This window comes from Rhinatrema bivittatum, chromosome 19 (assembly GCF_901001135.1).
Source record: "Rhinatrema bivittatum chromosome 19, aRhiBiv1.1, whole genome shotgun sequence".
Taxonomy (NCBI): domain Eukaryota; kingdom Metazoa; phylum Chordata; class Amphibia; order Gymnophiona; family Rhinatrematidae; genus Rhinatrema; species Rhinatrema bivittatum.
In genome coordinates this window covers 15,945,356-15,968,693 of record NC_042633.1, presented here as the reverse complement: position 1 = coordinate 15,968,693, position 23,338 = coordinate 15,945,356, and positions in this window count along the sequence as shown.

Below are 23,338 nucleotides of genomic sequence, written 5' to 3'. Positions count from 1 at the left end.
AAATTAAAAAAAAAAAAAAAAAAAAAAAAGGTAGTTCTACGAACTCACCCATCCTTCCTACCGAAAGTAGTTACCCCATTCCATCTCAATCAGACAATGGAATTACCAACTTTTTTCCCTACACCTCATGCAAATGATAGGGAAAAACTACTGCACACACTGGATTGCAAAAGAGCTTTAACACACTACAAAGAAAGAACGAACTCGGACTCCCGTGTTTCTCAACTCTTTGTTTCCTACGACCCGAAGGCACCTGGACTGCCAGTGGCTAAACACACCATCTCCAGTTGGATAGCGCAGTGCATCAAATTCTGCTACGACAAACAGAATTTACATTTACAGTCTACTCCTAAAGCTCACCAAGTCAGAGCAGTAGCAACATCCATAGCACACCTGAAGAATGTGCAACCCATAGACATTTGCAAGGCAGCTACATGGTCATCACTGCATACCTTCACATCTCATTACTGCCTTGACCAACAAGCAGCCACGGATGCGAAGATAGGACAAGCAATACTGCAATCTCTATCCTCCTGTCCACGGTGACTGCCACACTGTTTAAGATCACGTCCAACCATATATGTCATACAGGACGTGATCGGGAGCTTTGGACTCCCATGACAGCATGGCTAATTCAGCCCTGCTATCGACGGGAAAAAGCAAGTTTGCTTACCGTAAACGATGTTTCCGTAGATAGCAGGATGAATTAGCCATGCTGACCCACCCTCCTCCCTGGCAGTCACCAAGTCTTCGACTACACTACAGCTTTATTACAGACTGAGGAGATACCGTTACTTTCCTGCGCGGGAACACACACGCAGCCGCAGAGAGCAAAGCTCTGTTCTCTGCTTTGACAAGCTCCGCCTCCCGGGCCTGATTGACAGATCCCATGACAGCATGGCTAATTCATCCTGCTATCTACGGAAACATCGTTTACGGTAAGCAAACTTGCTTTTTCCCTTTTTGAAAATGTGTTTTGTAATTTTAACCACTGATATTTATTTTGTTGTTTTTATGATGTTTTCTGTGATGTGAACCATTGTGATGTGTCTTTTTGAGTGATGGTATACAAAACGTTTTAAATAAATAAATAAATAAATACAGTAATAGACGACTCATACATTGATACCCAGATGTTGCTCAAAAGCGGCCACAATAGTCAACATGATCTTTTTCTATTCTATTCACCCCAAATCGGCATGCAATTTCTACCCCTCTCTAAAAATTCTATGACTGTGAGCTTTTCTGTAGAAAACATTGCCATGAGGCTTCCTGCAAAACACAAGATGTTACCCCCTGTTATTCAAATTTACTAAGCTTCTGTTACACCCGATCGCAGACAGCTGCAACCACCAATGCTCACTCTTCTTTTGCTGCCTTGTCATTTCTTGAATGAATGGCGGCCTCTGCCAACCATGGCCAACCTGCCTGGCGTTTCCCGGGATGGCGTGGGCACTGCTGACTGCCATCTTGATTCAAGAATTACCTAGTTGCGCGCGTGTGCGCATGAGCCACCTTTATACACAAAACAAAATAATGGTTCAACTGGTCACACCTAATTCAATATATTCCTTTAGCCAACTATATATGTGGGCCCCTTACTCTGAGGGTCTGTATTTAGCACAGACTCTGGTATGGTATAGGGTCACCTTACTTTTATTACAACTCCTTTTTTTTAGTTCATTTTTCATTCATGTATTAAAATAGTTATCTCTGTCTCTTAAAGTATCGATAGAACACTTAATTATTCCCCGCCTCTGGCGCAAAAATACAAGACACAAGAGGAAAGTTGATACTCATCCATCCAATTTTGGTTAGCATCCCGACACGATCGCGTTTCGGACAGAGTCCTGCCTCAGGGGATTTCCTTCCGTATCTGCACTCCAATCATTCAAAAACACCATCCATCCTCCGGTGTTGTAATATCTTCGACTTCTTTTTGTTCTTGGCTCCCGTGTTCTTTTTTTATTGTGCGCGCGCTCACCTGAGCCGCGTCCTCTCCTGACATGGCGTCCAAACAGAGAGATCCTTTTAAACTCCGGGGCCGGAAATTACGTAATCGGGAGCTAAGTCTCCTTTCATGTCGGGTTGTCTCTCCTTTCACTATTAAATTAAATTTCGATCTCACGATCCCGCTCCTGTTTTCGTTCTCTCTAGACACGCTGTTACTATTTCCATTGTGATCATAGTTAATGTTTTCACATAGCCACCATCTATAATAATGTCAGCCTCATTACATAGTCTCTTGTCATTCGCCATAGTCTACCATCACGTCATCTTCTCCGGATAGCTACGTCACATCCACCATAGTCTACCCTCACGTCGTCTTCTCCGAATAGCTACGTCACTTCCCTTATGGGCACGTCGGCTTCTATCACGTCCTCCTTTTACGGCATGTATCTCATACACAGACCTCCCTCGCGTCCTAATCCACCATTGTGCGCCCATGATCTCACTCTTCATGTCAAGGCATCTCCAATAATTCATTCACAAAGTGTCCACAATATGTAATCTTTGGCATACTCATATGAAGAAACGGGGTACAACGTACCTCCATCTTGTTCTCCATAGTATAACAAATCTTTGTTCCCCCTTTTTGATTCTTAAATTAGGGAGAACCAGTTAATTTTTTCATTTAATCCAAACGGATCTATTGTTTGTAAACAATAGATCCAAAACTGTTCGCGATTGTTCAGACGTAGTTGGATATCTCCCCCTCGTGGGCCAACTTGTACTTGTTCCAGAATCATCCATTGCAGATCTGTAAAAGAGTGCTGTACTTGAACACAATGTTGTACCATAGGGGCTGTCAGTTTCCTTGTTTTTATACAGCTCCGGTGTTCAATCAGTCTTGTTCTAATTTTACGTTTGGTTCGACCGACATATAGCAATTTACATGGGCACTGTATAACGTAAATCACCTGTTCTGAATCACAATTTGTGGATCCATTCAATCTTATGACCCTGTCAGAATCCGGCACCTGCCACTGTTCGCCTGTCACAGCCTGGGCACACATATCACAATGGCCACATATCTGGTGGCCCCCCATTGACTGGGGCGTCAGTGTGGAGACAAATGTCGATTTTACTATCATGTCCCTGATGTTCTGACCCCTGAAGAACGCGAACCTAGGTCCTGTGTGAAATATAGAATGCAGGGTGAGAACTTGCCAATGGGACCGAATAATGTTAATTATTGCACAGACTTGTTTGGAATATTGGAGCGTACATATAGTGGCGCATTGCATACAGGAAAACCATAATGTCAAAGAGCTGAGATGGTTTGTTTTAGAACATAGCAAAGGGGATTCAAGAGGAGGCGCGCGCATGTTATAAAATCGGGTGTACATTTGTGCGCGCCGGGTAGCCCGCACAAATGTACCCCACGCACGTAAAATTTAAAATCGGCCCCAAAGTGTATTACAATAATGAAAGCATAAATGTAGGGGTGCACATTAAGCAAAAGATTCAAACCACTTTAATGTACTGGCTCTTGATGTGTATCTGTGTCTGTAGACTCGCTATGTTTTCTTTTGCATTGCTTGCTTTTATCCTTTGTCTTCGTGTAAGAATTTTTGAATGTGCTTATTTCTTGAGCTGTACTGGTGAAGACAGAAAAAAGTATATTACAAAGTTCACATACAAACATTTTGGCAGACAAAAAAAAACGCTCCAACATTATTTTGTCATTTTTTTATTCAAGTCACAATGTACAAGTTTTAAGACCTGAGGTTGCAATATTTTGCAAAACACAATATTTTTTTTCACTTACAGCTTTCTATTGGTCTCTTATTAGGACATCCTGATTCTTTTCTTTGTACTGGCTCAAACATTTTGGATGTACCCTATTTTTGAGATATGTGTTGTACCAGCTCAGGTTTTTGGGTGGCCCCCTGCTCTTGAGCAATGGAGTAAAACAGAAAAAGGCCTCTTAACAAAAGTAATGCCTTAAAAATAAAACATGATACAATTTTGGCTGAAAAAAGCTCCATCTAAGGCTCTAAAATGAAAATCACTTACTCTGACTAAGAGCATTTCCACCTTCTTGATAAACATTTTTGCGCTTATATATATTCTATGGGGCCGATTTTAATTCCTATGCACGCGGGTGTACATTTGTGTGCGCGCTACCCGGCAGGCGTAACTTGCGCGCGCCGGCTGGCCAGGCCCCGACACAAGCCGCTGTGTCGGGGCACTCGGCCACGCCCCCGGACCACCTCGGACCTCGGACATGCCCCCTGGACACGCCCACGGACCGCCCATTTTAGCAAGCCCCGGGACGTATGCATAATAGCTCGGCGCGCGCAGAGGCAGATTTCCTTAGGTTACGCGCATAGCCTTTGAAAATCTGCCCCTTTATGTAACACATTTCTCGCTAAGGGGCGAATTTTAAAAGACTTACATGCGTAGGGGGATTACGCGTGCTGAGCCTATTTTGCATAGGCCCGGCGGCGCATGTAAAGCCCTGGGACGCGTATGTAAGTCCCGGGGCTTTACTAAAGGGGCGGGGAGGGGGTGGTGTGAGCGCGGGGCGAGGGCGGCGGTCAGAGCTCCAGGCCCAGCGACCATTTGCCGCTGTGTCCAGGATTGCGCGCCGGCAATTGGCCGGTGCACGCAACTTATTTCAGCCCTACGGCTGAAGGAAGTTTTGCGATGACAAAAAAGAAGTCATCAAAGGTAGGGTTGAAAGGGCAGCGGAGGTAGGGGAGGGGAAGGGAAGGGAAGGTGGGGTGGGGGGTAGGGAAGTTCCCTCCAAGGCCGCTTCAATTTCAAATCAGGCGTACATATGCACATGCCGAGTAGCGCGTGCACATGTACACCCGTGCACTCCTTTTTAAAATCTACCCCTTAATGCTTGGGAAAAGCAGTGATGTTCCATCCCTCTAAGTTCTTATCAGTTTCAGGCACAGCTGTGTGGCCTTCAGTCTCTCAGACTTTAGTTTAAGTTAATTGCTTGCTTTCTTATCATATTCCTACTGAAATAATTAAAATAAAGAGACTCCTGCCTGTTCATAAGCATATCATAGTGCAAAGCAGTAAATATGAGTTCACTCAGAGGTTGGCCTGTGGCCTTAAAACTAGTCTGTGTCTGGGTGAGAACTCTGAATCCACGTGACGCAACCTCCATACACATCCTCAGCCAAAGTAACAAAAAGTATCTCCAGCAACAAGGAGTTATAAAATGAAGCAGGAGGGAGGAAGATTCAGAGGAAAAACGAGAGATTAATTTTTTAGGGAGAGGGTGGAAGATGACTGGAATAAGCCACCAGCAGAAGTAGGGAAACCAGCACTTTGACTGAATTCAATTATGCTTGGGACAGAAAGAGAGGTAATATTAAGAACAGGGTAGGGATGTTTGCAAGAAAACCACCATTCACTCTCTTGAGAGCAGAGGCAAAGGGAAGGGTGCTAATTAAAAACAAAGGCTGGATAGAAGGAGCACAGCCTAATGACTCCACAGGCCATAGGGTATCATCGTTGCAACCAGCAGGGTAGAGCTCTCCAGAACCCAACCAGGTTGATGCTGGCAGATTGATGGTGGTAAGGAAGCATCCAGCAAGGTTAGAGGATCAAAGTGGACAAATATCTTAGGAACATTTTCAATAATATGTGGGCAACAGTCTTCCTAGTTTTGGTTGCTGTTTAGATTTCTGCAAGGCTTGGCAGTATGACACAGTGGAATGGGTATCAAATTAAGAATGCAAACTTGTATACTCATTTATCCACGATGGTAGAGAAGCAAAGAGAATACAATAAAACTGACTTGGATAAGGCACATTATCTTACAATTGATCAGACTTATATGGTGGGCACTGTGATGTCTCATTATCACTGTTGACCACATTAGCCAAGATGACTGAATGGCCAATTTGTCTATCTTCCATCATCTACTGTGTTACTATTTCTTAGACATGAGGTGAGGAATGATAGGAAGAAGCAGATTGATTGTTCTTACTATTGTGAAGGCTTGACCCTGTCATGGTACTGGTCCACCACTCCTCCCGATCCAGGCCACCTCTGTATCTGACCGCTGGGCTCCTTTGCACCGTCCTTTAGACTTTTAAAGTCCCAGGCCTTGTTACTGGCCTCAGCTGCCCTAGCCTGGCTTGGGCCCCTCTTTGAGCTGGGCTGGTAAAAAGAACCAGCCAAGCTCCCCCCAAAATAACACAAAAATGCAAGTTATTTAAACAGTCTGTATTGCGACAGGAAAGTCATTTTTCTACTCCTCACAGTAAAACACCTTGGCAACACTGATCATAACATGATCACATTTAAACTAATAACTGGAAGGGGGACAATAAGTAAATCTGCAGCTCTAACACTAAACTTTCAAAAGGGAAATTTTGATAAAATGAGGAAAATAGTTAGAGAAAACTGAAAGGTGGAGCTGCAAAGGATAAACGTGTTCAACAGGCTTGGACATTGTTTAAAAATACAATCCTAGAGGTGCGGTCCATATGTATTCCACACATTAAGAAAGATGGAAGGAAGGCAAAATGATTACCGTCATGGTTCAAAGGTGAGGTGAAAAAGGCTATTTTAACCCAAAAAAATCCTTCAAAAATTGGAAGAAGAATCCATCTGAAGAAAATAGGAAAAAACATAAGCATTGTCAAGTTAAATGTAAAACATTGATAAGACAGGCGAAGAGAGAATTTGAAATAAAGTTGGCCATAGAGGCAAAAACTCATAATAAAAACATTTTTAAATATATCGAGGCAAGAAACCTGTGAGGGAGTCGGTTGGACCATTAGATGACTGAGGAGTTAAAGGGGCTCTTAGGGAAGATAAGGCCATTGCAAAAAGACTAAATGAATTCTTTGCTTCCGTGTTTACTAATGAGGATGTTGGGGAGATACCAGTTCCAGAGATGGTTTTCAGGGGTGATGAGTCAGACGAACTGAACGAAATCACTGTGAACCTGGAAGATGTAGTAGGCCAGATTGACAAACTAAAGAGTAGCAAATCACCTGGAAATATGGTATTCATCCTAGGGTACTGAAGGAACTAAAAAATGAAATTCCTGATCTATTAGTTAAAATTTCTAACCCATCATTAAAATCATCCATTGTACCTGAAGACTGGAGGGTGGCCAATGTAACCCCAATATTTAAAAAAGGCTCCAGGGGCGATCCTGGTAACTATAGATCAGTGAGCTTGACCAGTCCTGGGAAAAATAGTGGAAACTATTTTCAAGATCAAAATTGTAGAGCAAATAGAAAGATATGGTTTAATGGAACACAGTCAACATGGATTTACCAAAAGTAAGTCTTTCCTAACAAATCTGCTTCATTAGTTTCAAGGGATTAATAAACATGTGGATAAAGGTGAACCGGTAGATGTAGTGTATTTGGATTTTCAGAAGGCGTTTGACAAAGTCCCTCATGAGAGGCTTCTAAGAAAACTAATAAGTCATGGGATAGGAGGTGATGTCCTTTCGTGGATTACAATCTGGTTAAAAGACAGGAAACAGAGAGTAGGATTAAATGGTCAATTTTCTCAGTGGAAAAGGGTAAACAGTGGAGTGCCTCAGGGATCTGTACTTGGACCGGTGCTTTTCAATATATATATAAATGATCTGGAAAGGAATACGACGAGTGAGGTTATCAAATTTGTGGATGATACAAAATTATTCAGAGTAATTAAATCACAAGCAGACTGTGATACATTACAGGAGGACCTTGCAAGACTGGAAGATTGGGCATCCAAATGGCAGATGAAATTTAATGTGGACAAGTGCAAGGTGTTGCATATAGGGAAAAATAACCCATGCTGTAGTTACACAATGTTAGGTTCCATATTAGGAGCTACCACCCAGGAAAAAGATCTAGGCATCACAGTGGATAATACTTTAAAATTGTCGGCTCAGTGTGTTGCAGCAGTCAAAATAATAATATAATAAGGTTAATAAAATAATAAGGTTAATAAAACAGAAAATGTTATAATGCCTCTGTATCGCTCCATGGTGAGACCGCACCTTGAATACTGTGTACAATTCTGGTCACCACATCTCAAAAAAGATATAGTTGTGATGGAGAAGGTACAGAGAATGGCAACCAAAATGATAAAGGGGATGGAACAGCTCCCCTATGAGGAAAGGCTGAAGAGGTTAGGGCTGTTCCACTTGGAGAAGAGACGGCTGAGGGGGGATATGATAGAGGTCTTTATGATCATGAGAGGTCTTGAATGAGTAGATGTGAATTGGTTATTTACACTTTCAAATAATAGAAGGACTACGGGGTATTCCATGAAGTTAGCAAGTAGCACATTTAAAACTAATCAGAGAAAATTCTTTTTTCACTCAACGCACAATAAAGCTCTGGAATTTGTTGCCAGAGGAGGTGGTTAGTGCTGTTAGTGTAGCTGGGTTCAAAAAAGGTTTGGATAAGTTCCTTGAGGAAAAGTCCATTACCTGCTATTAATCAAGTTTACTTAGGGAATAGCCAATGCTATTAATTGCATCAGTAGCTTGGGATCTTCTTAGTAATTGGGTAATGCCAGGTTCTTGTGGCCTGGTTTGGCCTCTGTTGGAAACAGGATGCTGGGCACGATGGACCCTTAGTCTGACCCAGCATGGCAATTTCTTATGTTCTTATGTATTGGTTAGGCATTTTAGCCAGCTGCTGCAGCCCTGTTGGGCAATTGTGCTGCAGTCAGCAGTCTTCCCAAATGAAAATCATGTTACACACAATAGGTTTCCTTAACTTATAAACAAAAGCATTTTTTTATACTATAAGGGATACCCCATCCCCCAACCAGGTCGCTTACACTGTCTCCATAGCAGAATCCGAGAACTCCTCCATCAGGGAGTCTACCTCCATGTCCTGTCGCTCCTCTTCTGAGGAGCTGGCCTTTTAAGCCCACCTTCACCAGCCCGGCACGCCCTCCTCCTCTACGGCCATGGACTCAGCTGTGTCTGATTCACTCTACATGATTCAAAAACCTGTTGCCTTTCATCCCGGGCCCATAGATCAGGTGGTGCCTCTAAAAACCTGGGAGTTGTAGTTCTCCTTGTCCCCTTCAGCACCCTTGGTGGTTTAACCGGGTTCTGTGTTACATTTTTCCTAGTCTAACTCCACAGTTTTGGCCTCTGTTTATCACACAGTGGGGCGGTTTTTAAATACCCTACACACGTAAATCCGGTCGGATTTATGCGTGCAGGGCACTCGCACGCTGGCGTGCCTATTTTGCATAGGCCGCTGGCGCGCGCAGAGCCCCGGGACGCGCGTAAGTCCCGGGGCTTCGTAAAAGGGGCGGGGAGGGGGCATGTCCGGGGTCAGAGGGTGGTTCGGGGCGGGACCGGGGGCATGGCGCCGGCCCAGGGGCGTGGTCGAGGCCTCCGGACCAGCCCCCGGGTCGGGTGATGGCGCGCCAGCAGCCCGCTGGCGTGCGCACATTTACATCTGCTTTCAGCAGGCGTACAGCTGCCAACAAAGGTAAGGGGGGGGGATTTAGATAGGGCCGGGGGGTGGGTTAGGTAGGGGAAGTGAGGGGAAGGTGAGGGGGGTGGAAAGAAAGTTCCCTCTGAGGCCGCTCCGATTTCGGAGCGGCCTCGGAGGGAACAGGCAGCGCGCGCCGAGCTCGGCGCGCGCAAGTTGCACAAATGTGCACCCCCTTGCGAGCGCCGACCACGGATTTTATAAGATACGTGCGGCCACGCGCGTATCTTATAAAATCCAGCGTACTTTTGTTCGCGCCTGGTGCGCGAACAAAAGTACGCGCTCGCGCAAAATTATAAAATCTACCCCTGTGCGTTTAGTGGATATGTGATGAAGAATGATAGAACATTTTAGATAGTTAGTAATGGTTAGTGAGGACATGGGATGAAAAAGTGTAGAAGGGGAGTTTTGATGGTTATTATTATGAGTTGAGAAGAAATGGGTGTGTGGAATAATAGGAGGAAGAAAATTGGTGGTTATAACTATGAGATAAGAAGTTGTTGGGATGAGAAAAAATAGTAGGGGTCAGTTTAATGGCATTACAGTGAGTTGAGAAGTCATGGGAGTGAGGAATAGAAGTGTTGATGGTTATTACAATGAGATAAGTAGATATTGGTATATGCATTGATAGGAGGGGAAGTTTAATGATATTTCTGGGAGTTGAGAAGTCATGGGAGTGAGAAATGCTAGGAGGGGTCAGGTTGATGTCTATTATTATGGATGTAAAGGACATCAGAAAAGTTAGGAGAAGAAGGGGATGATAAATATTTATTTTCACATTATAATATAATACTTGGTTGCCACTTCTGCTGATCTCTTTGCAAATTTCCTTGAACAACTAATAAAACATTCAAAAGATCAAAATTATTTCATGTAGCCCAAGATGCTTTATACAACATCTAGAGGTTCTAGAGACACCCAAACCATCTCTGAGGTTTGCATCAGTATTGCCTGAATTTTCAAACACAGGAGTGGTCAAATCCCAGCATATTTCCATGTGGCTAGGTCGAGCGTGTGCCAAGAGCTTTTTAAAAATGGCCCGGCCACACGCAAACCTGCCGGTATGGGTGGAAGTCTTGGCAGATCAAAAAAGGGTGGGTCGGGGGTGGGGTATGGGTGGGCCCAAGGGAGAGGCAGGGGCCGGCTGGGACAGTGCCATTAGATGATGTCCCGGGGAAGCTCGCACTGGCAGTCAGCTGGCGAGCGGAATTTACTTCTGCACCAAAGGAGCAGTAAGTAAAGAAAAAAATTGGGATAGATAGGGGTTATGGAAGAGAGGGGGAAAGGGTGGAATGGTAGGGTGGGGATATAGGAAAGTTCCCTCCCAGTCTGCTCCTTTATTGGAGCGGACTGGGAGGGAAATGGGCAAAGGCTCGATTGCATCGCCACGCATACTTTACAAAATTCCCCCCAATTGCGCGAGTTTCGACCTGCCTGCAAATACGTGCAGGAATGTTGAGATTACTTACCTGATAATCTCCTTTTCCTTAGTGTAGACAGATGGACTCAGAACGAATGGGATAGTATCCGCGTGCTAGCAGTTGGAGACGGATCTGACGTCAGCACGGGGTATATATATCCCCACAGGAAGCGTAGCAACTTAGTAATCTTCCTTGCAAAAGCTGTTATGGATGTGTGTACTGACGCTCAGTGAAAAGTGAAAACAGGATTCCCCTGACCGATTGATAGTAGCTGGAGACCGCCAGCATTCCCAACCGGAAGGCGTTGACACCTGGTAGAGTGTACGCTCTTATGTAAACAAATGACATGGCTTACCATGAATCGGTGAAACCCATGTACACAGGCAGCTGGGCGGGATGCTGAGTCCATCTGTCTACACTAAGGAAAAGGAGATTATCAGGTAAGTAATCTCAACATTTCCTGGCGTGTAGCCAGATGGACTCAGAACAAATGGGATGTACAAAAGCTTTACTCCCAGCCTGGGCGGGAGGCTGCCTGAGGACCATGTAGGACCGCCCTCGCAAATGCTGAGTCCTCCCTAGCCTGGACATCCAGACGGTAGAACCTGGAGAAGGTATGGAGGGAGGACCATGTCGCCGCTTTACATATTTCTGCAGGCGACAGCATCCTGGATTCTGCCCAGGATGCCGCTTGTGCTCTGGTAGAATGAGCCTTGACTTGTAGAGGCAGAGACTTCCCAGCCTCCACGTAAGCTGCTCTGATAACTTCTTTAATCCAGCGGGCGATGGTGCCGCGAGGCCGCTTCACCTTGCTTCTTCCCGCTGTGCAGGACGAACAGATGGTCCGTCTTTCGTAGTTCTTGTGTCACTTCCAGATATCTGGGCAGCAATCTGCCAATGTCTAGATGGCGTAACAAACGCCCTTCTTCAGATTTCTTCAAACCCGCCGTGGTAGGCAAGGATATGGTTTGGTTAAGATGAAACTGTGAAACCACTTTCGGTAGAAAGGAGGGAACAGTGCGAAGATGGATAGCCTCCGGAGTGATTCTGAGAAATGGATCACGGCAGGACAGTGCTTGTAGCTCTGAGATGCGGCGGGCTGAACATATAGCCAGCAAGAACACCATCTTCAAGGTTAGAGACCGGAGAGACAGGCCCCGAAGGGGTCTGAAGGTGGATCCCGCGAGGAAATCCAAAACAAGGTTAAGGTTCCATAAGGGCACTGGCCACTTCAGTGGCGGACGAATATGCTTGACTCCTTGCAGGAAGCGAGAAACATCTGGGTGCTTGGCGATGGTCTTGCCATCCCTCCTGGGACCATAGCAAGACAGCGCAGCCACCTGAACCTTGATGGAGCTGAGGGAGAGACCCTTCTGAAGTCCATCCTGCAGGAAATCCAACACAATAGGGATTGTGGTCGCATGTGGATTAGTGCCATGAGTGTCGCACCATGCTTCAAATACCCTCCAGATCCTTACGTAGGTGAGGGATGTGGAAAAATGGCGAGCTCTGAGGAGTGTATCTATCACGGGCTCCGAGTAACCTCTTTTCTTCAGTCTTGCCCTCTCAATGGCCAGACCGTAAGAGAGAATTGAGCTGGATCCTCGTGAAGGATGGGACCTTGACGTAGAAGGTCCCGGAGAGGAGGCAGGGGAAGAGGCTCCCCTGCCAGTAGTCTTCTCATGTCCGCGTACCAGGGTCTTCTTGGCCAGTCTGGTGCCACTAGAAGAACTAGGCCCCGGTGTTTCCGAATCTTGTGGATGATGGCGCCCAGCAGAGGCCACGGAGGAAAGGCGTATAGCAGAGTCCCTGGAGGCCATGGCTGAACCAGGGCATCGATTCCGTGGGAGAACGGATTGCGCTTGCGGCTGAAGTATCTGGGTACTTGAGCATTGGACTTGTCTGCCAGTAAATCCATGTCCGGAATCCCCCAGTGATCCACAATCATCTGGAAGGCTGTGGGTGACAGCTGCCACTCTCCCGGGTTTAGACGTTCTCTGCTGAGGAAGTCTGCTGTGGTGTTGTCCTTCCCGGCAATGTGGACGGCGGAGATGTCCTGAAGATTCGCCTCTGCCCAAACCATCAGTGGGGCGATCTCCAGAGATACTTGTCTGCTTCTGGTTCCGCCCTGACGGTTGATGTATGCCACCGTGGTAGCGTTGTCTGACATCACTCTGACTGCTCTGTTCTTCAGTTTGTGAGCAAATCGAAGGCATGCCAATCGGACTGCCCGAGCCTCTAGACGGTTGATGTTACACGCTGACTCTTCTCCGCGCCACCGCCCTTGTGCGGTGAGTCCTTCGCAGTGTGCTCCCCAGCCGCTCAGGCTGGCATCTGTAGTGAGCAGCGTCCACGTGGGAGAGGACATCCTCGACCCCTTGCTCATGTGGTCGGACTGCAGCCACCACCGTAACTGTGTCCTGATTCTGGCAGGCAGAGGTAGGTGCGTGGAATAGTTCCGTAGACGAGGGCTCCAGCGAGAGAGCAGGGAGTATTGTAGAGGTCTCATATGGGCCCTTGCCCAAGGTACCACTTCCAGGGTGGATGCCATGAGACCAAGAACCTGCAGATAGTCCCAAGCTATGGGCCGACTGGCTCCCATCAAGTACTGGATACGCGTCTGAAGTTTCAACCTTCTCTTGGTAGTGAGACTGACTGTGTCTGCCTGTGTGTCGAACTGTACTCCCAGGTATTCCAGTGACTGGGAAGGCTGTAGGCAACTCTTGCTGAGGTTGATTACCCAGCCCAAGCTTTCCAGAAGGGTGATCACCCTGTCGGTTGTCCGATGACTCTCCTCTCGTGATTTCGCCCTGATTAGCCAATCGTCTAGGTAGGGATGGACCAGAATTCCTTCCCGCCTGAGGGCCGCTGCTACCACGACAACCACCTTGGTGAAGGTCCGCGGTGACGTGGCCAATCCGAAGGGCAGAGCCCGGAATTGAAAGTGGCGACCCAGAACCTTGAAGCGTAGGTAGCGCTGATGATCCGGATGGATCGGGATGTGCAGGTATGCCTCTGAGAGGTCTAATGCCGTGAGGAATTCTCCTGGCTGTACTGTGGCCTTGACGGAGCGCAGAGTCTCCATGCAAAACCTCGGGACCCGTAAGTATCGGTTGACTGACTTGAGGTCCAGTACAGGCCGAAAGGTGCCACCTTTCTTGGGTACCATGAAATAAATGGAATAGTGTCCAGAATTCACTTCCCAGGCAGGTACTGGGATGATGGCTTTCAAGGACAGGAGCCTCGCCAAGGTAGCTTCCAATGCTGCCTTCTTGTGCATGGGACATGATGATTCCACAAACTTGTCCGGAGGGAGATGATGAAAGTCCAGATAATATCCCTCTCGGATAATGGCGAGGACCCACTGGTCCGACGTGATCTCGACCCATCTGGGGTAGAAGAGGGTTAACCTGCCCCCTATGGCTCCGTCCCCCAGATGAATCGGCGGATTCTCATTGGGAGGCGCGGCCGGGACCTGAGCCCGGACCTGCTCCCCTCTTGCGCTGCTTGGTCCGAAAGGACTGATTCCTGGCCTGAGGACGTGGTGTCTGGTAGCGACTCCTATAAGGAACAAAGCGCTGTGAACTACTGCCCCTGGAGGGCCTTGGAAAGGTGCGCTGGCCCCTTCTGAACCGATCTTCCAGAAGTCTAGGCACTGGAGAGGCACCCCATGTACTGGCCAGTTTATCAAGGTTGCTGCCAAATAGGAAAGAGCCCTTAAAGGGCAATCTGGTGAGGCGTGTCTTTGAAGGCACATCAGCCGACCATCTCCGGATCCAGAGCTGCCTCCTGGCAGCTACGGAGGAAGAGATCCCCTTAGCTGTTGTCCGGACTAGGTCTGATGCCGCATCCGTGAGGAACGAAAGAGCTGAGTCCATGTCAGCTGCAGGAGCGTTGTTCCTAACCTGTGACAAACAGGCGCGTGTCACCACTGTGCAGCAGGTCACAATCCGCAAAGATAGAGCTGCCACCTCAAAGGTCTGCTTCAGAATGGCGTCCAGTCGCCGGTCATGAGGCTCCTTGAGGGCCATCCCCCCTCGACTGGAATGGTAGTGCGCTTGACCACAGCGCTAATCAAGGCGTCCACCTGAGGGCACGCCAGCAGGTCCTGGATAGCCGGTGCCAATGGGTACATGCCCGTCAGGGCCCGGCCTCCTTTGAAGGAAGCCGCTGGTGCCGCCCATTCTAAATCTATCAGTTGTTGTGCTGTTTGCAAGAATGGAAAATGGCGGGCTGTAGGACGAAGACCTTCCAGCAGGGGGTTCTGCGCAGACGGTACCGTAGCGCTAGGACCTGTAATATCCAACTCCACCAGACACTGAGACACCAGGTCGGAGAGATCCTCCTTGGGGAAGAACCGCCTCATGGTTCTATATGGCTCAATCCCTGGGGGAAGTTCCCCCTCGTCCGGGAGTTCTGACTCATCCGGTGAAACCTCCTCGTCTGACTGATCTGGACTGTCCAGCTGCGGGAGGACCCACTCACGATAAGGGTGTGAGGGTCCAGGAACTGGATCCGCAGGAGCCGCCACCGCAGCAGCCGCCGCAGTCGCAGCCACCGCAGGAACCGCAGCAACCGCAGGAACAGCAGAAACAGCAGGAACCGCAGGGCCTGGACGAGAAGCCGTTTGCATCTGTACAAAGGCATGAATCCCCTTAAAGAGATCCACCCAGGAAATGGAAGCAGCCTCTAATCGCCGGGGTACAAGATCCCCCGGGATTCCCGAGTGGTCGAGACTGCCCGCTAAATCCGGGGTAACCCCTGGGGAACTGTCGGCAAATCGTGGCTGAAACGGGTCCTGGCCTGAGGGTCCCACGGCCTCCTCACATTGGGCACATAGGGAGTCTGGCTCTTCACTGTGCGTAGCTCTAAGCTGGCAGGCAGAGCAGAGGCCAAGGGCTTTAATGCCTGAGGCAGGCGGCGGCGCCGCTGAAGATGCTGATGCGTTCTGTTCCATTTGAAAGAGAAGCGGCAGTAATATACGCTTAATATAACAGGCGCACAATAATAATAATAATATGCAGCAGCAATATGCGCTTAATACAACAGGCGCTTAACCAGAAGAACAATATGCAATATGTTCTCAGTAGTAGGCGGTCAGAAAAACAGCTGAAAAGTACGCAATATGCAGCCCACAATACATGCCTAAAGGCTTTCAATAAGCGCTCAGCAAGAAGCGATTAGCAATATACGCTCAATGGTATTCAATAGGCTCTCAGCAATATGCGGTTAGCAATATACGCTCAATGGCATCCAATAGGCTCTCAGCAATATGCAGTTAGCAATATACGCTCAACGGCATTCAATAGGCTTTCAGCAATAAGCGGTTAGCAATATACACTCAATGGCATTCAATAGGCTTTCAGCAATAAGCGGTTAGCAATATACACTCAATGGCATTCAATAGGCTTTCAGCAATATGCGGTTAGCAATATACGCACAACGGCATTCCATATGCTCTCAGCAATAGGCGGTTAGCAATACACGCTCAGTAGCATTCAATATGCTCTTAGCAATAAGGCAATATACGCACAAGGAGGAATAGAGCTGCGCCTATTATGGGCGCTCAATACCTGAACAAGGCCCACAAAATGGCGCCCTCCACGGCATGCCACGCCGCCGATCCTCTGTTCCTTGGAGACCAGAAGTAAAAGATGTACGCCTTACCTGATCCTCGGTGCTTCCCGGCTGGAACCCGGGTGGTCTCCGGCTGTGGGGGGAGAGGGCAAGTACCTTCACTGCCGCGTTTGAGGATATGCACCCGCTGCCTCGTCCACGCCAGGACCGGGGCGCCTCGTATGCCTCACCCGAACCTCGCCCGGGGGCTAAGTCCCTGCCGCGATTCGGCCACCGGACCAAGGACTTAGACCTCCGGGGGATCACGGAAATCACCCCGGGAAACTCTACTGGGGGAGGGACCTTAGGGTATCATCGCAGGAGTGCGGGGCTCGATGCTGTAGAAGTTTTAGTTGAAGAAAGTAGAAAATAGAAAGTAGATTTGGAAAACACGCTCAGCGAGCGTGCAGGCTCTCCAAACTGCTTTGAAGACGGAAATTACTAAGTTGCTACGCTTCCTGTGGGGATATATATACCCCGTGCTGACGTCAGATCCGTCTCCAACTGCTAGCACGCGGATCCTATCCCATTCGTTCTGAGTCCATCTGGCTACACGCCAGGAAATCGTATTTTATAGCCTGCACATGCTGACGTACGCATGTTATCAAATAACCCCATCTATGTGCACGCAACGGGAACTGCTTGCACGTGAACGCACGTTTGCGGATTTTAAAATTGAACCCCTTAGAAGGGAGCGTCGTCTGGTTCTAAGAATGACAGCTCAGACCTACAAAGACACTCAAATGAGCAGGAGATCCATGAAATTGCTATTAGAATAATAAGTCCTTTCTTTTCTTTTAAATAGCACAGAACAGTTGAGTTTGCAGAGAAAAGAAATGCATTAACCTTATTTAGAAGTTCCTTCAGTTAAACAAAAGAATGATTTTAAGCAAACAACATTCTCCCACCCTGACCCCCAGCAGTTATTGCAAAAATTTCAGAGGAAATGGTTTGATGCGGATCTCCAAATTCCCATGGGTTAGATACATTTATGGAATATTAGAGTACAATACAGAGAGGCAATCTCCCAAAAGAGAGACAAGTCTAAAAACCAGCAGATAGATAGTAGGGAATACACAATAAATGAACAATTTTCTCAGTGGAAGGGAGTGGGCAGTGGAGTGCCTCAGGGATCTGTATTAGGACCCTTACTTTTCAATATATTTATAAATGATCTGGAAAGAAATACAACGAGTGAGATAATCAAATTTGCAGATGACACAAAATTGTTCAGAGTAGTTAAATCATAAGCAGATTCTGATAAATTGCAGGAAGACCTTGTGAGACTGGAAAATTGGGCATCCAAATGGCAGATGAAATTTAATGTGGATAAGTGCAAGGTGATGCAAATAGGGAAAAATAACCCATGCTATAGTTACACAATGTTAGGTCCATATTAGATGCTACAACCCAAGAAAGAGATCTAGGTGTCATAGTAGATAACACATTGAAATCATCGGTTCAGTGTGCTGCGGCAGTCAAAAAAGCAAACAGAATGTTGGGAATTATTAGAAAGGGAATGGTGAATAAAACGGAAAATGTCATAATGCCTCTGTATCGTTCCATGGTGAGACCTTGAATACTGTGTACAATTCTGGTCGCCGCATCTCAAAAAAGATATAATTGCGAAACAGAAGGTACAGAGAAGGGCTACCAAAATGATAAGGGGAATGGAACAGCTCCCCTATGAGGAAAGACTAAAGAGGTTAGGACTTTTCAGCTTGGAGAAGAGACGGCTGAGGGGGGATATAATAGAGATGTTTAAAATCATGAGAGGTCTAGAACGGGTAGATGTGAATTGGTTATTTACTCTTTCGGATAGTAGAAAGACTAGGGGGCACTCCATGAAGTTAGCATGGGGCACATTTAAAACGAATCAGAGAAAGTTCTTTTTTACTCAACGCACAATTAAACTCTGGAATTTGTTGCCAGAGGATGTGGTTAGTGCAGTTAGTATAGCTGTGTTTAAAAAAGGATTGGATAAGTTCTTGGAGAAGTCCATTACCTGCTATTAAGTTCACTTAGGGGTAGATTTTTTAAAAAAGCGCGTTTGCGTACTTTTGTTCGCTCACCAGGCGCGAACAAAAGTACGCTGGATTTTATAAGATACGCGCGTAGCCGCGCATATCTTCTAAAATCCTGGATCGGCGTTTGCAAGGCTGCCGATTTTGGGCAGCCGGCGCGCGCCAAGCCGCGCAGCCTGTCTCCGTTCCCTCCGAGGACGCTCTGAAATCGGAGCGGCCTTGGAGGGAACTTTCTTTCGCCCTCCCCTCACCTTCCCCTCCCTTCCCCTACCTAACCCACCCCCCCCGGCCCTATCTAAACCCCCCCCCCTACCTTTATCCACGGATTTACGCCTTCCGGAGGGAGACGTAAATCCATGCCCGCCAGCGGGCTGCTGGCGCGCCGAGACTCGACCCGGGGGCGGTTCCGGAGGGCGCGGCCACGCCCCCGGAATGCCCCGGCCCTAAACCACGCCCCTGGGCCCGCCCCCGAAACGCTGCGTCCCGCCCCCAAAATGCCGTGTCGTTCGGCCCCGCCCCCTACACGCCCCCTTCCGAAAACCCCGGGACCTATGCGCGTCCTGGGGTTCTGCGCGCGCCAGCGGCCTATGGAAAATAGGCGCGCCGGCGTGCAAGGCCCTGCTCGTGTAAATCCAGGCGGATTTACACGAGCAGGGCTTTTAAAATCCGCCCGTTAGAGAATAGCCACTGCCATTAGCAATGGTAACATGGAATAGTTTTTGGGTAATTGCCAGGTTCTTATGGCCTGGATTGGCCACTATTGGAAATAGGATGCTGGGCTTGATGGACCCTTGGTCTGACCCTGTATGGCATGTTCTTATGATAAATATATATGCCTAAAATATTGTGGACAATGAACCAATAAAATCATAAAAATATATATATATTTATGACATAATTATGTACAATAAAATGTATCTAAGGTAAATATATAAACCATAAATTTATAACAGAGTGACTACTGCACAGTCTGCTATTCCAAATCTTAATAGATCAGCTGATAGACACAAAGACAGGAAAGTAGAAATTCAGGAAAAATCCTGACGTGGCCATGTTTCAGTGTTAGGGTTGCCAACCAGCTCCAGATTTTCAGGACACGTTGACCCAGTCCTGGCTTTACTCATTGATGCTGGAACTTATTCTGATTTTCCTATTACACTCCCTTAGAAAATCAAGACTATAAATAAGTACCTGCGTGCAGGGGAATAAAACCAGGACTGGATGAACCTGTCCTGAAGATATGGAGCCGGTTGGCAACCCTGTTCAGTATTCATAAGCGGTATTATGAAATTCACTTGATAGGGGCAGCCCGGACTATTTTGAAAAACATCTACTGCCGGGCCCAGAGCTTAAGAGGCACTCTGGTCACCTAATACACCATCGGTACTTCTATCATAGTCCAGGAAAGATCCAGATGATGGGCTTGGATGGAGAGCCGGCATCCAAGGGGGGAGGAGAGGGGATGATTTTTAAGTCAAAGTGGTAGGATTGTGGCAGGGCCTGTCTCCCCGGAGGTTTAAACCTTTAAATATGTTTTTAATTACTTATCGGCTGCCTTCATGGGCAGCAGGAGGTGTATAGAGATCCCAGAGATATTTACACATCTGGGAGGGTGTTAGAAACATAGAAATGACGGCAGAAGAAGACCAAACGGCCCATCCAGTCTGCCCAGCAAGCTTCACACATTTTCTCATATACTTATCTGTTTCTCTTAGCTCTTTGGTTCTATTTCCCTTCCACCCCCACCATTAATGTAGAGAGCAGTGATGGGCCGACTTAAAAAAAGATGGGGCATCCATTTTTATTGGAGTGGTTTACAGGCCTCCAAACCAAAAGGAAGAGCTGGACAGAGATCGGGTTGAAGACATCCACAGGATAGCAAAGAAAGGAGAAGTGGTGATCGTTGGAGACTTTAATATGCCAGATGTAGACTGGAGAATCCCATCTGCAGAATCTAATAATAGTAGAGAAATAGTAGATGCCCTGCAAGTAGCTTTGTTCAAACAAATGGTAATGGAACCCACGAGAGAAGGAGCTATACTCGACTTAGTGCTCACTAATGGAGATAATGTCTCAGACGTCCAGGTGGGTGCCCACCTCAGCACCAGTGATCATCAAACGGTATGGTTTAATATCACAAAAAGGACACGGAAAAGAAGCACAAAAACCCAAGTTTTGATGTTCAAAAACACAGACTTTGAGGAAATGGGGAAGTACCTGGAGGAAGAACTAAAAGGCTGGGAAAACGAGAGAGATGTGGATCAACAGTGGACCAATCTAAAAGGAGCAATTACCAAGGCAACTAATCTATATGTTAGAAAAGTAAAGAAAAGCAAAAGAAAAATGAAACCTATCTGGTTCTCAAAGGAGGTGGCTGACAAAATAAAGGCTAAAAGAACAGCGTTCAAGAAATATAAAAGATCCCAAAAGGAGGAGCACAAAGAAGAATATCTGGTAGAACTGAGGGAGACGAAGAAATTAATCAAGATGGCAAAAAGTCAAACGGAAGAGAGGATTGCCAAAGAGGTAAAGAGTGGTAACAAAACATTTTTCAGAATCATCAGTGAAAAGAGAAAAGTTCAAAGTGGTATAGTGAAATTGAAAGGTGGAAAGGATCAATGTGTGGAGAGAGACGAAGAAATGGCAGAAATATTAAATGAATACTTCAGTTCTGTGTTCACTAAAGAGGACCCAGGAGAAGGACCGTCACTAGTTAACAAGAAACTGGAGGGGAATGGAGTAGATGTAACTCCATTTACAGTAGATAATGTATGGGAAGAGCTGGTGAAACTGAAAGTGGACAAAGCCATGGGGCCTGATGAAGTTCATCCCAGAATACTGAGGGAGCTCAGAAATGTGCTGGCGGGTCCGCTGTGTGTCCTGTTCAATAGATCCCTAGAAACGGGAGTGGTGCCGAATGATTGGAGGAGAGCGGTGGTGGTCCCGCTTCACAAGAGTGGGAACAGAGAAGAGGCTGGTAACTACAGACCGGTTAGCCTCACTTCGGTGGTGGGAAAAGTAATGGAGTCACTGTTGAAAGAGAGAATAGTGAACTATCTACAGTCGGGAGAATTGCTGGACCAGAGGCAGCATGGATTCACCATTGGAAGATCCTGTCAGACAAATCTGATTGACTTTTTTGACTGGGTAACCAAGGAATTGGATCAAGGAAGAGCACTCGATGTCATCTACTTGGACTTCAGCAAAGCTTTTGACACTGTCCCGCACAGGAGACTGGTGAATAAAATGAGAAGCTTAGGAGTGAGTGCCGAGGTGGTGGCCTGGATTGCAAACTGGTTGACGGACAGAAGACAATGTGTGATGGTAAATGGAACTCTCTCTGAAGAGAGAGCGGTTTTAAGCGGTGTACCGCAGGGATCGGTGTTGGGACCGGTCCTTTTCAATATCTTTGTGAGCGACATTGCGGAAGGGATAGAAGGTAAGGTATGTCTTTTTGCGGATGACACTAAGATCTGCAACAGAGTGGACACGCCAGAAGGAGTGGAGAGAATGAGACGGGATTTAAGGAAGATGGAAGAGTGGTCGAAGATATGGCAGCTGACATTCAATGCCAAGAAGTGCAGAGTCATGCATATGGGGAGTGGAAATCCGAATGAACTGTATTCGATGGGGGGAGAAAGGCTGATGTGCACGGAGCAGGAGAGAGACCTTGGGGTGATGGTGTCTAATGATCTGAAGTCGGCGAAACAATGTGACAAGGCGATAGCTAAAGCCAGAAGAATGCTGGGCTGCATAGAGAGGAATATCGAGTAAGAAAAGGGAAGTGATTATCCCCTTGTACAGGTCCTTGGTGAGACCTCACCTGGAGTATTGTGTTCAGTTCTGGAGACCGTATCTCCGAAGAGACAGAGACAAGATGGAGGCGGTCCAGAGAAGGGCGACCAAAAAGGTGGAAGGTATTCATCGAATGACTTATGAGGAGAGATTGAAGAATCTAAATATGTACACCCTGGAGGAAAGGAGGAGCAGAGGTGATATGATACAGACTTTCAGATACTTGAAAGGTTTTAATGATCCAAAGACAACGTCAAACCTTTTCCGTAGGAAAAAAATCAGCAGAACCAGGGGTCACGATTTGAAGCTCCAGGGAGGAAGATTCAGAACCAATGTCAGGAAGTATTTCTTCACGGAGAGGGTGGTGGATGCCTGGAATGCCCTTCCGGAGGAAGTGGTGAAGACCAGAACTGTGAAGGACTTCAAAGGGGCGTGGGATAAACACTGTGGATCCATAAAATCAAGAGGCCGTCAATAAAGAGTGGTTGGCTTGCCAGAACGACGGCTACTGCCTGGAGATAATACCCTTATTCAATAAACATACACATGGTTACTGTGACACCAACATTGCTCTAAGCTACAACAGCAAGAGGAAATGTGGAAAAAAGGATTCACACTCACAAAGCGGGGAGTAGCTGGCTTGTTACGGCGGTTACTACCCCAAACCAAATAAGCCTGATACTTCACGTTCAACCCATATCCAGCATAGCTCTCTGCTTCAACGGCAGGGAAGAAGAAAAACTGATACTTCACGCATATCCAGCATAGCTCCCTGCTTCAACGGCAGGGGAGAAGAAAAACTGATACTTCACGCATATCCAGCATAGCTCTCTACTTCAACGGCAGGGGAGAAGAAAAACTGATACTTCATGCATATCCAGCATAGCTCTCTGCTTCAACAGCAGGGGAGAAGAAAAACTGATACTTCACGCATATCCAGCATAGCTCACTGCTTCAACGGCAGGGGAGAAGAAAAAAGGATTCGCACTCACAAAGCGGGGAGTAGCTGGCTTGTTATGGCGGTTACTACCCCAAACCAAAT